Below are 12333 nucleotides of genomic sequence, written 5' to 3'. Positions count from 1 at the left end.
TTAGCCAACAAACTCCTAGCATTCCATTGTAGTAGGTAAAGCATTGTGTTTTAAACCTATCCGTCCCCTACTTGCTCTTGGCTTGCTTGAATACTGAGATCATTTCTTACTTCCTCCCACGTTAATCCTCTGATATCTAAATGGTTAACTGCTGCTTTAACAATTATCTGGATTCTCTCCGTCTTGGATTTGACCTCCATTGTAGCATTCACTACCCCTGCTATGAAAGTGACTAGCTTTTTTAAATCTAGCATTATTTTCCCCTCATTTGGCTGCTCTAGGACTGCTGTGGTTTGTTTTACTGCCTTAGTTCTTCCCTCCGTCCCTCCACTCTGGCCCATTCTCTTCACTGCCTCTGCATAGGTGATTTTATTCTGCACCCTCACCTGCTGTACTTCCCTCTCCCTTTTCATCACCTCACACCCATAGTAAGCCACGCTGTGCTCTCCCCCGCAGTTACAACACTTTGGTTGCTCATGTCTACATTGCCCGTACTCCTGATCTTCTCCACACCTCGCACACCTCCTTCTGCCTTTACATGCTTTAGCTGTATGTCCAAACCTTTGACAGTTGTAACACCTCATAGGCTTTGGTATAAACTCCTTCACTGTGTACCTTATGTAGCCTCATGATACTTTCTGTGGAAGTTCTTCCTCCTCAAAATCCAGCACAACGTAATCACTGTCTTTCCTGACCCCGTCTCGAGTCACCTGCAGCCTTCGGGCTCCTTTCAAAGTTCCTCCTTTAAGGTTCGCTTTAATTTCCTCCATCGTGACTCCAACCGAGACCCCCCAAATCACTCCCTTACTCCACGTACTTTCTTTTTGGATATGGTTTGAGCTCACTACTTTGCACCGTCCTATTTCCTTAATCCTGTCCGCTCGCTCTCTTTGCTCTTCATTTCTACAAACAATCAATAAGTTTCCGTCTTTCAAAACTTTCGCCATGAGAATATCTCCAATCTGATTTTTTAACACGATGGTTAGTTTCACCGGGCTCATGGCAGAAACTCCTCCCTCTTCTCCAAATCTCAAAATAATTTTAAACTCCGAACTGTCTGGATCGTCTGATCCTCCGCCTCCATCTCTACTACTCTTGTGACTGTCTCTCTTCGTGTTAGTCGCACCAACATTACCCCCTCCTGTCACACTCCTTCCCTTAGTAGGCCTACTTTGGCTAGTATCCATACTATTGTCACTTTCTCCCAAGTCAGAATCTCCCCACTCTGGTCCAGCCACATCACAGCTGTTCCGCCCCATCACAATTTTCTTCATGTCCTTATGTTTCCTCATTTTGGAAACTTCTTTTTTCCAACCTCCAACTGATAGATGTGCCTTGACGACAAAATCATCTGCCTGGTTCCCCTCACTGGTTTGTTTTGTAGTTTTCACCATCCAATTCGTATCTGCTGCGTTGCAACCAGCAGCGACCAAGCTTCGTGGGAACTTTTCAAAACCCGTCGATCCACTGTGTCGCGTCCTCTTCCTACTTCGAGCGCCCTCCACTACCTTCCGACGTGTCAAGCTCTATCTACCGTAGCATCTCGTCCGCCATTGTTTTAGAAATAAAATGAAAAGCTGGCGAAAGGGCTCCTCCTCTTCCGCTACGTCGCCAAGATGGCGGCCGTTTAGGGCGAGTAGTGTCCATCGTTTTACGCTGCATGTTTTGCCCGTTTGCAGTGCGCCATCCGGGTACTTTCAGTGCACTCAATTCTGCTGGTTTTTTCAGTGGCGCACTTCGAACACTGAAAGTCAGTGCTCAAGTGCTCAAGTGCGCGGTAGTAGACACAGCCACAGTTGTTGAGCTGCTGGTAGCGCCACAACCAAAGTACTTCCGCGTAATGACGTTTTTGCGGCAAGCAGCCAATCAGAGGCAGCGGAGGCTCCCCGCGGGCTTTCTGGGTTCCGCACATGCGCAGAGCGGGTTGGGCAAGTCCAACCGTCGCCATCGCTTGCAGCGGCGATAACTTCCGTTTTCGCCGAGCTAACATTACTGTGAAAGCTTGATTGTAGAAGTGGGAAATTATATAATATATATATCATATATTATATTCATATGAGTGCCATAACAGATATTTGGTAAAATGTTGTCCACTGGATTTTTACTTTAAGTTATGTCAGACTTAATCACTCAGCGTGGAAGCTAGCCAACACAAAGCTAACTTCATTTAGCCTGTTGCCACATTGATTTGTTCTGAGTAAGTTAATGGATATCTCTGATGTCTATTTGTATACGTTTAATGAACACGGCTAGGAAAATTAAAGTGTTTTATTATACACATATATATATGTACACACATATATACATATATATAAATATACACACATATATATATATATATATACACATATATATTAGGGCTGTGAAACGATTAAAATTTTTAATCGGGTTAATCACAGGTTTTTGTGGATTAATCATGATTAATCACATATTACCGATATTCTCGGTATATTTTGTGAGAACATAGAGATTTATGACAAAAGACGGATATATACATTTATACATTCTTCTATACAATGGTGCTGCAACTCAGCAGTTATTTAGCAGTTTTCTTCCATATGGAACATTAATACATCTTCATCCTAAACAGAATGTTTAACCCTCCTGTTACCTTTCGGGTCAATTTGACCCCATTCAATGTTTAATGTCGGTGTTCTTTGGGGTCAATTTGACCCCAGGCTGTTTTTCACTGTGTCAAACATATCAGAAATATCAACTTTTTTATTTATTTAAAGGGCTATTTAGGTAGTCAACAAACAAACATAAAGTACCTCACACTTAAACTTGGGAAACAATATTAATTCTAATAATTTTCTGGAGGTTTTAATTGCTGGGGTCAAATTGACCCCGAGGGTAAAATATGTTAGTAAATGTAAAGGTAACAGGAGGGTTAAACAGAGCATTTTCTCTTGTTTGTCAACCATTAACTCCACCATGATACAATCTAAAGGTGGACAGATTGACAAGTGACTTTTTTTTTGCTCGGTCCCGATGCGCGCGCACGGAGCTCTGTGGCGCGCGAGACGGAGATCGATAAGTGTTAACGCAACGCGTAGAGACAGAGATGACATGCTGCTGTGGAGATACGATCAACAACAGACGTTTAGTTTAATAAAAGAACAAAGACGTGCTCTAGAGAACATGTCAGGGGGCGGGCCAATCTCTTTAATGTCATGCGATCTACCGACACTACGCCGCGATCGACGTGTTGAGACCCTGATCTACAGGAAGTAAAAGTCGTAACAAGGTTTCCGGAGGTGAACCTGCGGAAGGATCATTACCGATGAACAGACCGTCTGCATGAGAGCGGACAGAGTTCAGGTTGAAGTGGTGTATTGGAAGCTCATTTTGCAAGTGACTTTTTTTTCGTCCCAACGACCAACAACAGACGGATTGGAAGCTCATTCTGCGCATGCGTTAAATGCGTTAAAAAAAAAAACTAGTTAAACCTGTAATTGGATTAACTGAGTTAACGCGTTATTTTTCACAGCACTAATATATATATAATATATATACACACACATATATACATAATATATATATACACACATATATATATATACACACATATATACACATATATATATATATATACACACATATGTACACATATATATAATATATATACATACACATATATATACACAATATATATACACACATATATATAATATATATACATACACACATATATATACATGTATATATACACAATATATATATACACACATATACACATATATATACATATATATATACACATATATATATATACATCTATACACATTACATTAAAGAAAGTGGTCGCAAATCAGTTGTGCGACTTTCTACATCATAATAGTTTATTTGAGAAATTTCAATCAGGATTTAGAAAACACCACAGGACCGAGACGGCACTGGTGAAAATTACAAATGACCTCTTAATGGCAGCAGATAAAGGACTCCTCTCTGTCCTGGTCTTGTTAGACCTTAGTGCTGCATTCGACACCATTGACCATGACATCCTGTTACAGAGACTGGAGCAGTCGATTGGCATTTCAGGCACGGCACTAATTTGGTTTAAATCCTATTTATCAGATCGATCTCAATTTGTATTTGTAAACGATGACGCTCGATAACCACCAACGTTAATCACGGAGTTCCACAAGGTTCTGTGCTTGGACCAATTTTATTTACCTTATACATGCTTCCTTTGGGCAATATTATCAGGAAACACTCCATAAACTTTCATTGTTATGCAGATGATACTCAACTATATTTATCGATAAAACCAGAGGAGAGCAACCAACTCGGTAAAATTCAAGCATGTCTTAAAGACATAAAAACATGGATGACCTGCAACTTCTTGATGTTAAACTCAGACAAAACCGAAGTAATTTTAATCGGCCCTGAGCACCTCAGAGATCAATTATCTGGTGATGTGGATTCTGTAGACGGCATTGCCCTAGCATCCAACACCACTGTAAAGAATCTTGGCGTTATCTTTGATCGGGACTTGTCCTTTAACTCCCACGTAAAGCAAATCTCAAGGACTGCATTCTTTCATCTACGTAATATTTCTAAAATCAGGCACATCTTGTCTCAAAAAGATGCAGAAAAATTGGTTCACGTTCGTTACTTGAGACTGGATTACTGCAACTCCTTATTATCAGGCTGCTCTAATAAGTCTCTTAGGTCCCTCCAGTTGATCCAGAATGCTGCAGCTCGTATTCTCACTAAAACTAAGAAAATAGATCACATCACTCCTGCACTAGCTGCTCTGCACTGGCTCCCAGTAAAATCAAGAATCACTTTTAAAATTCTTCTCTTAACGTACAAAGCCTTGATTGGTGATGCACCATCATATCTTAAGGAGCTTGTAGTACCATATTGCCCCACTAGAGAGCTACGCTCACTAAATGCGGGACTACTTGTAGTTCCTAGAGTCTTAAAAAGTAGAATGGGAGCCAGAGCCTTTAGTTATCAAGCTCCTCTTTTATGGAACCAGCTTCCACCTTCAGTCCGGGAGGCAGACACAGTCACCTCGTTTAAGAGTAGACTTAAGACCTTCCTCTTTGACAGAGCTTATAGTTAGGGCTGAATCAGGTTCACCTGGTCCAGCCCCTTGATATGCTGCTATAGGCTTATAGCTGCCGGGGACGTTTAGGATGCACTGAGCACCTCTCCTCTTTTCTCTCTCCTGAGGGATGAATTTTCATCTCTCAATCACACGTTACTAACTCTGCTTTCTCCCCGGAGTCCTTTTGACTTCACGTCTCATGGGGTCATCGGACCCTATGAGACGGCATAGATCCTATCTGCCTGATGGATCATCGAGGTCTGGGTCGTGGAATTCCTGCTCCTGACTACGCCACTGTCCTGTTGAGACTCCGCCCACTGTTGAGACTCCGCCCACTCCTCCTCCCCACCGCCGCCATCTGCCTGATGGATCGTGGAATATGCCTACTATGAACTATTCATACACTCTGTCATATTCATTGAATGTATTTTAACTCTAAATCTGTCCTTCTGTACACATTACATCTATTGCATCTGTCCATCCTGGAGAGGGATCCTCCTCTGTTGCTCTCCTCCAGGTTTCTTCCCTTTTTTTCCCCCTGAAGTGTTATTTGGGAGTTTTTCCTGGTCCGATGTGAGGTTTTGGGGCAGGGATGTCTATGTGTACAGATTGTAAAGCACTCCGAGACAAATTTGTAATTTGTGAAATTGGGCTATACAAATAAACTGAATTGAATTACATTACATTACAATTGGCTGACGCTTTATCCAAAGCGACTTACAATACTGTTACATTCATTCACTGTAGACGCAGCTACAGGGAGCAACTCAGTGTTAAGTGTCTTGCTCAAGGACACATCGACTAGGGTGGGGATTGAACCTTCAACCCCCTGATTGAAAGACGGACCTGCTACCCACTCACCCATAGTCACCCCACATATACACACACATATATATATATACACATATATATATATAAACCTATACACATATATATATACACATATATATATATATATATATATATATATATATATATATTCAATTGTATAGCCCAATTTCACAAATTACTAATTTGTCTCGGAGTGCTTTACAATCTGTACACATAGACATCCCTGCCCCAAAACCTCACATCGGACCAGGAAAAACTCCCAAATAACACTTCAGGGGGGAAAAAGGGATATATAATATATCCCTTTATATATATATATATATATCATGTGACCAGATTAACAATATAAGTCATGTGACCAGATGAAGATGCATGAGGGCCGTCTGCGCCTTGTTCTGTGTAAAGCTCTTAAATGTCCCTTCCTGCGCGCGGCCCTGGCCCCGCCCCTCAGCGCGTGCTCTGCCCTCGGCATCGTGTCGGATCACGGAGCAGCTCGACGGAAGGCCTGAAGGACCTCCATGGAAACCGTGAGTTCGATGCTTGTCCTCGTTCCTAATGTTCCTGTAACGGTGACTGTTCACGGTGACTGTTCATACCGCGTGTCCGTGTGCTGCTTCTGCTTCTGCGCAGCGCTGGAGCGGAAACGAGCTAACGGCAGCGCGCAGGAGGCGAGCAGCTAACGGCTCACGCTGCAAAGTCAAGGGAAACCGACCTGAGACCAGCCGTCTGTTATCTCATTACTTCCAAAGTCAAGTGAAACCGACCTGAGACCAGCCTTCTGTTATCGAACTACGGTTAGCTACTAATACATCAGTTTATAAATGTTAAACTTCCGAGACCATGGCTGTGTCTACTACCGGACACTTGAGCACTTCGAGCACTGACTGCTAGTGAGAGTGTGCTCAACTGTGTGCGGATGTGTCGGCGTGTACGTGCTGATCTGGAGTCAGTTTGGTAGGATTTGGGTATAAATAAATTATTTCATTTTAAATATGGATTTTTATTTAAATATATTCATGTAATTTGCATGCAAAATAGGTCTACCCGAACCAGCGGACAAAAAATTCAACCCGCGGCAACACTTCAAAAGTAGCCCAATTCCGCGGGAAAACCGCGAACCTGGCAACACTGCCACACTGACAAAACCAGCAGAATTCAGTGCACTGAAAGTACCCGGATGGCGCACTGCAAACGGGCAAAACATGCAGCGTAACACGATGGACACTACTCGCCCTAAACGGCCGCCATCTTGGCTACGTAGCGGAAGAGGGTATTTTGCTTTATGTATTCGGTTACATTTTATAAAGCCATGCAATTCATTTCATATTGATATTTATGTATTTATTAAATTTGTATGGACTTTTCTTTGCAATTAGAACCTGTGACCTCTTGCAGAGGACATGTTAATTTGCATGTACCTTCGAGAGCAATGAAAATTGCTATGAAAATATATAAATTTAGACAAAATTAAGTACATTGTGGTAGTTAAGTCTTTCATGTTGAGCTTTTAAAGTCTATTTCAATTAATTTATATCTGGATTTTTAAGCCAAGCTTTGCATTTCAGTGGAGGACATGTATTGTCCCTTATCTCAAGAATCAGTGATATAATATAGATAATATATTCTCTATATTACATATATTCCCTAGATATAGAGAATATATATAATATATTTCCTATATTACATATATTGCCTATATATAGAGAATATAGATAATATATTCTCTATATTACATATATTCCCTATATATAGAGAATATATATAATATAGATAATATATTTCCTATATTACATATATTGCCTATATATAGAGAATATAGATAATATATTCTCTATATTACATATATTCCCTATATATAGAGAATATATATAATATAGATAATATATTTCCTATATTACATATATTGCCTATATATAGAGAATATATATAATATAGATAATATATTCTCTATTACATATATTGCCTATATATAGAGAATATAGATAATATATTCTCTATATTACATATATTCCCTATATATAGAGAATATAGATAATATATTACATATATTCCCTATATATAGAGAATATATATAATATAGATAATATATTTCCTATATATAGAGAATATAGTTAATATATTCTCTATATTACATATATTCCCTATATATAGAGAATATATATTATATAGAGCATGATTACCACAGAGAGAACTATGCTATAACTACAGTAGAGCCCCGTGTACAGTATGAGCCCTTCCTGTCCTGCAGAGACTTGATGCTTGCGACGAAATGTATTTTATTATAATTGTGAAATCAAAGCGTTCCACCGACTTCCTACAATATGACCTTGTAGTGGCAAAAAGTGATCGTCACCCCAAAACTCATTCCCCTTGCATGCTCCCTGTATTGGCCGTCTAACCTCACCACAGCTGGGTCAGTTATAACATGTATGTCTGTGGTAATGACTCATCAGGCATGTGTGTGATTACAGGTTTCTGGTGTTTATACATAAATGTCATGTCAGATTCCACTTTAAACTGCAAATACTTTCGTCGACACAATTGTGATAATTCAATTACAAGAATAGTTTCACGTTAGACTTACAGTAGTGGCCATTTGTCTTTAGAAATCAAATGAAACTATAAATCAAATTGCCTCTGACGCACCGTGGGTTTCGGACTTGACGCAGCCAAAAAGAAAGTAATGTCCATTTCCGTATGTTATGAATCTGATCATTTATTTACTAAACAAACAAAATGCTGACACTTCCTCTCTGCTGGTAAAAAACCATCGGCCACCCTGGTGCATGCTGGTCCTGTGCCTACCCACATCTACATATAACCACAGGTGCCCAGTGTTACCCAATCAGTGAACCTAAAACTAAATACATTTAAACAACAATCACAATGAACTAAACAACAATTATCATAAGAAAAAACTCTTCTAACATATAAAAATATAACCTAAATAAGCAATGAATAATCAATATTACAAATGTCAAAATTAATAGCTCCAACATTTACCTTTTGCTTTTACCACGGAATGTCTAGAAATAACGACGTTGGACTCACACAGGTGATTACATCATATTGTTACGGTTGCATTGAGATCAGATTAGTTTTAGTATTACTGAATCACAGTCAACTTCTAACATGTAGTGTCTGTTACATGCAAGCAGATATTGTAATTCAGATGGCCGTGGGTAGTGTGGTAGAATATTTAGCCTCGTACTTTGAGACCAGACATAGATCGTGTTCCTATAATGCAGCTTATAAGACCACAACATTTGAGTCTCGGTCCAAATGGGATAATAGCAGCTCAGGCGATACATAAACGATTCATGTCGTCATTTTAATTCCATCAAATTCAACCGCGACCGTGGAATCCAGAGTCCTGTGACATGTGGGATGTTGCATTTGGACTGAATGTGCCTTGTGCTTCCAGGAGGATGCAGCATGCGTTTCATCCACTGGTGGCAGCTCTGAATGCACAGGTGAGAGAGGAGACAGCCAGGTGGCTGTATAGTGAGGTTTGTAGAACGTTGTTTGTAAAAGTGTATAATATTGTACTGAATACTTCAGGGTGTTATTGGCGTTATTAAGCGTGAACCATTTTAATATTCTCATCCTGTCATATATTTGCAGACGCTGATGACCCTGACCAGAAGGAAGAGGTAGGATGTTGTGGATGTTTTGGGTTCTTAATTGACAGTTAATCTGCTCGACTGTGTAACTAGAATACAAATAACAACAATGCTACAGTTTTCATTTCTTACAGACAGACTACAGCTAGTTAATCACATATATTGAACTTACATTGTTCCTCCAGTGTATCCCACTGATTAGATTCGGTTCCAAGTATTCACGAGACTTGTCGTAATAGCAGATCGAACATGTCGGTTTACGCCGACTCCAGGATGAACGTGGAGGTCTCGAAGTGTTTCAAGTCCCCAAAACAAAAGTAAATGACTGCAGAGTGTGGTGGAAATAAGTGTTCCTTTACCTACAAGTTTACAAGTCATCAACCAAGCGCTAAATACAAACAAGTCATGAAAACATTCAGCTGAATGGAGCAGAATCCCTGAGCCTCCTCTCAAGACCGTCAGGAATAACTGCTGCCTCCTCCGTGCAAGACTGCAACCGTTATACGTCTCAGACAATCCACTTTCCCAAAGTCCGTGTGTTTCCTATCCGAGGAAGTTGAGACACCAAGGCTCCGTTTATTCTGCTCTACCGAGGGACCATCTGAGTTTGGCCTGTCGAGGACCATAACCTGAAGTCAACGGCTCGTGACCTTTTCACGTGACCCCACAGGATTAGATCAACCCCCATAAACATGGGAGAACTTCTAAACACATTTTTCCTCCGACACAGAGTTCCAGACAGGCGAAAACGTGGCGAGGCGCGTCCCCTGAACCCGCGCTCCTTCACCAGAGTCCGTGAGCTGCTGGCCAGAGGGCAGTCTCCAGGGTTCTAGTCCGGCCCGTCGGCGTCGATCCACAGAGAAGCGGCCGCCACATTCACGCCACTGAACCAGACCGCCGCCTTATATTCCAGGTCACTAATAATAATACACAACACATGATCCTAATTAAACCCGAGCTCACGCTTCAGGCTACGGATAATAATACAGGTACGGCATTTTAGATGCGCATGAAGCAATAAGGTGCGAGAGGCAGTACGTTGTCGTCAATAATGTCCGCTTCAAGGGTGTTGCTAGGCTAATACAAATGACTAAAAACAGACTAATGATCCATACAATAAAATGTTTTAAAAATGCTACAATTTCTAATAAAGTCTGATCAATCATATCCAGTTGAGATTGACCAAAAGCAACACCCTTGAAGCGGACATTAATGACAACAAAGTCCTGCCTCTCGCACCTTATTGCTTCTATAAAACTGTTGCATTAAATAGTAAGTAAATAGTAAGCTGCCTTTCAGCACAACATAGTTGTGTGTGTGTATATATGTTTTTATGTATGTGTGTGTGGGTGCGTGTATGTTTAAATGTGTGTGTGTGTATCATACACACACATACATACACTCTATGTGTGTGTGTATATATGTATGTGTGTGTTCCAAAAGATGATGTCATTAGGTGGCCTTCAATTTCTATGGACAGAATAAACAAAAACTCCTCTTATCTCTGCAGCTGCTTATTTAAGGTACTCATTAAATACTGAAACTTGTTTCCCACCTCAGTCATTAAATTGGTTTTAAAATAACCATAAATATAAATGTTCCCAAAGAGTTTGAATGAGATGTTTTTCCCAAATAGATCCCGCAATAGAAAACCAAACTGTTGCAACATTGTGTAACCACAAAGTAAAGACACGGTCCAAACTCCATCCCAACAGGACGCGTGGCGCCACCCAGTGGCTCATACCAGCAACTGCACTGAACCCAATGTGTCTCAATCCGCAGCTGGAAATAGTCCCTGACAAATGCAACTATTTACTCCCCCTGTGTTTATTTTTTTAACTGTGTTTATTTAATAAGGGACAGTGCACATTAATCAAACATTTCAGTAAATGTGAGTTAGCCAAGAGGCTATTTTTCATCTGTAGTCCCAATGATGCTGATGTTAGGAACAAACCTAAAACATAAGATTACAAATACAATCTACAGACAACGCAAATAAAATAAGGGAGAACAATGTTAAAACGGACAGAATAAAAACATGTCAGAAGCATACTAAGGACTTTACTGTATTGAATACCCATTTACTAAATGAGATCTCTTTCTTTCAATCATTTTATTTTAAGTTTTTACAAGTTACACCAGACAATCAAAACCGAATAAATAAAAAATTGCAAAACAACCAACTATACGGACAATCAGACGAGGAATAAAAATAAATAAATCTCTTATGTTTACGGACCGGTCAGCGGGGTGAAATTTAAAAAAACAGGACGAAACAAAGAACCACATCCAGCCAAAAGGAATATTTGGAGTAAACCTGAAGATTATAGCAATTTCTAATTCAAATGTATTTCTCGTAAACAAAGCACAGTGACACTGCTCGCCACAATCAATATTATATTGAAACCGCAGTGCCCCAAAAGAAGTCAAAGAACATTCTATAGTCTTTAAAAATAAAAGTATGAAACATTTGTGACCCATTGTTAAAGGTTTCCATCTTTGTTTTAGAATGAGCTTGGGGCCGATTGAGGCGGGGAATAGGAAGAGTATAAACGCATTATTGACATGGGATTTGTTTACCAAGAGGACAACAAAGTCACTGCAGTGTTCCTTTAGAACAGACGTCCGCTCTAACGGACCCTAAATGGCGACAAGATAACGGATGCACACTTCCTGTGTGAGCGGCCCTGATATATTTCCTTCAAGAAATCTGAGCGGCATTTTAATTGATTGATTTTTCTAAAATAAAATATGATGTTACATTTATAAATATCCCACACTCGGTTGTTTTTGTGCCCACAGACACTTGCAGGTACCGTC

At 40.1% G+C, this 12333-nt stretch overlaps 1 long non-coding RNA gene across 1 annotated transcript; it reads left to right on the top strand.

Annotated features, from left to right (window-relative positions):
• The first annotated feature begins 6342 nt into the window (after positions 1-6342).
• Positions 6343-10275, top strand: LOC130200578 (uncharacterized). Its single transcript, XR_008833038.1, has 5 exons — positions 6343-6417; positions 6521-6684; positions 9315-9363; positions 9515-9543; positions 10244-10275. It is a non-coding gene; the product is annotated as an uncharacterized LOC130200578 (long non-coding RNA).
• Positions 10276-12333: the final 2058 nt, after the last annotated feature.

Source organism: Pseudoliparis swirei, chromosome 10, assembly GCF_029220125.1.
Source record: "Pseudoliparis swirei isolate HS2019 ecotype Mariana Trench chromosome 10, NWPU_hadal_v1, whole genome shotgun sequence".
Lineage (NCBI taxonomy): Eukaryota > Metazoa > Chordata > Actinopteri > Perciformes > Liparidae > Pseudoliparis > Pseudoliparis swirei.
This window is presented reverse-complemented; position numbering and strand designations above follow the sequence as displayed.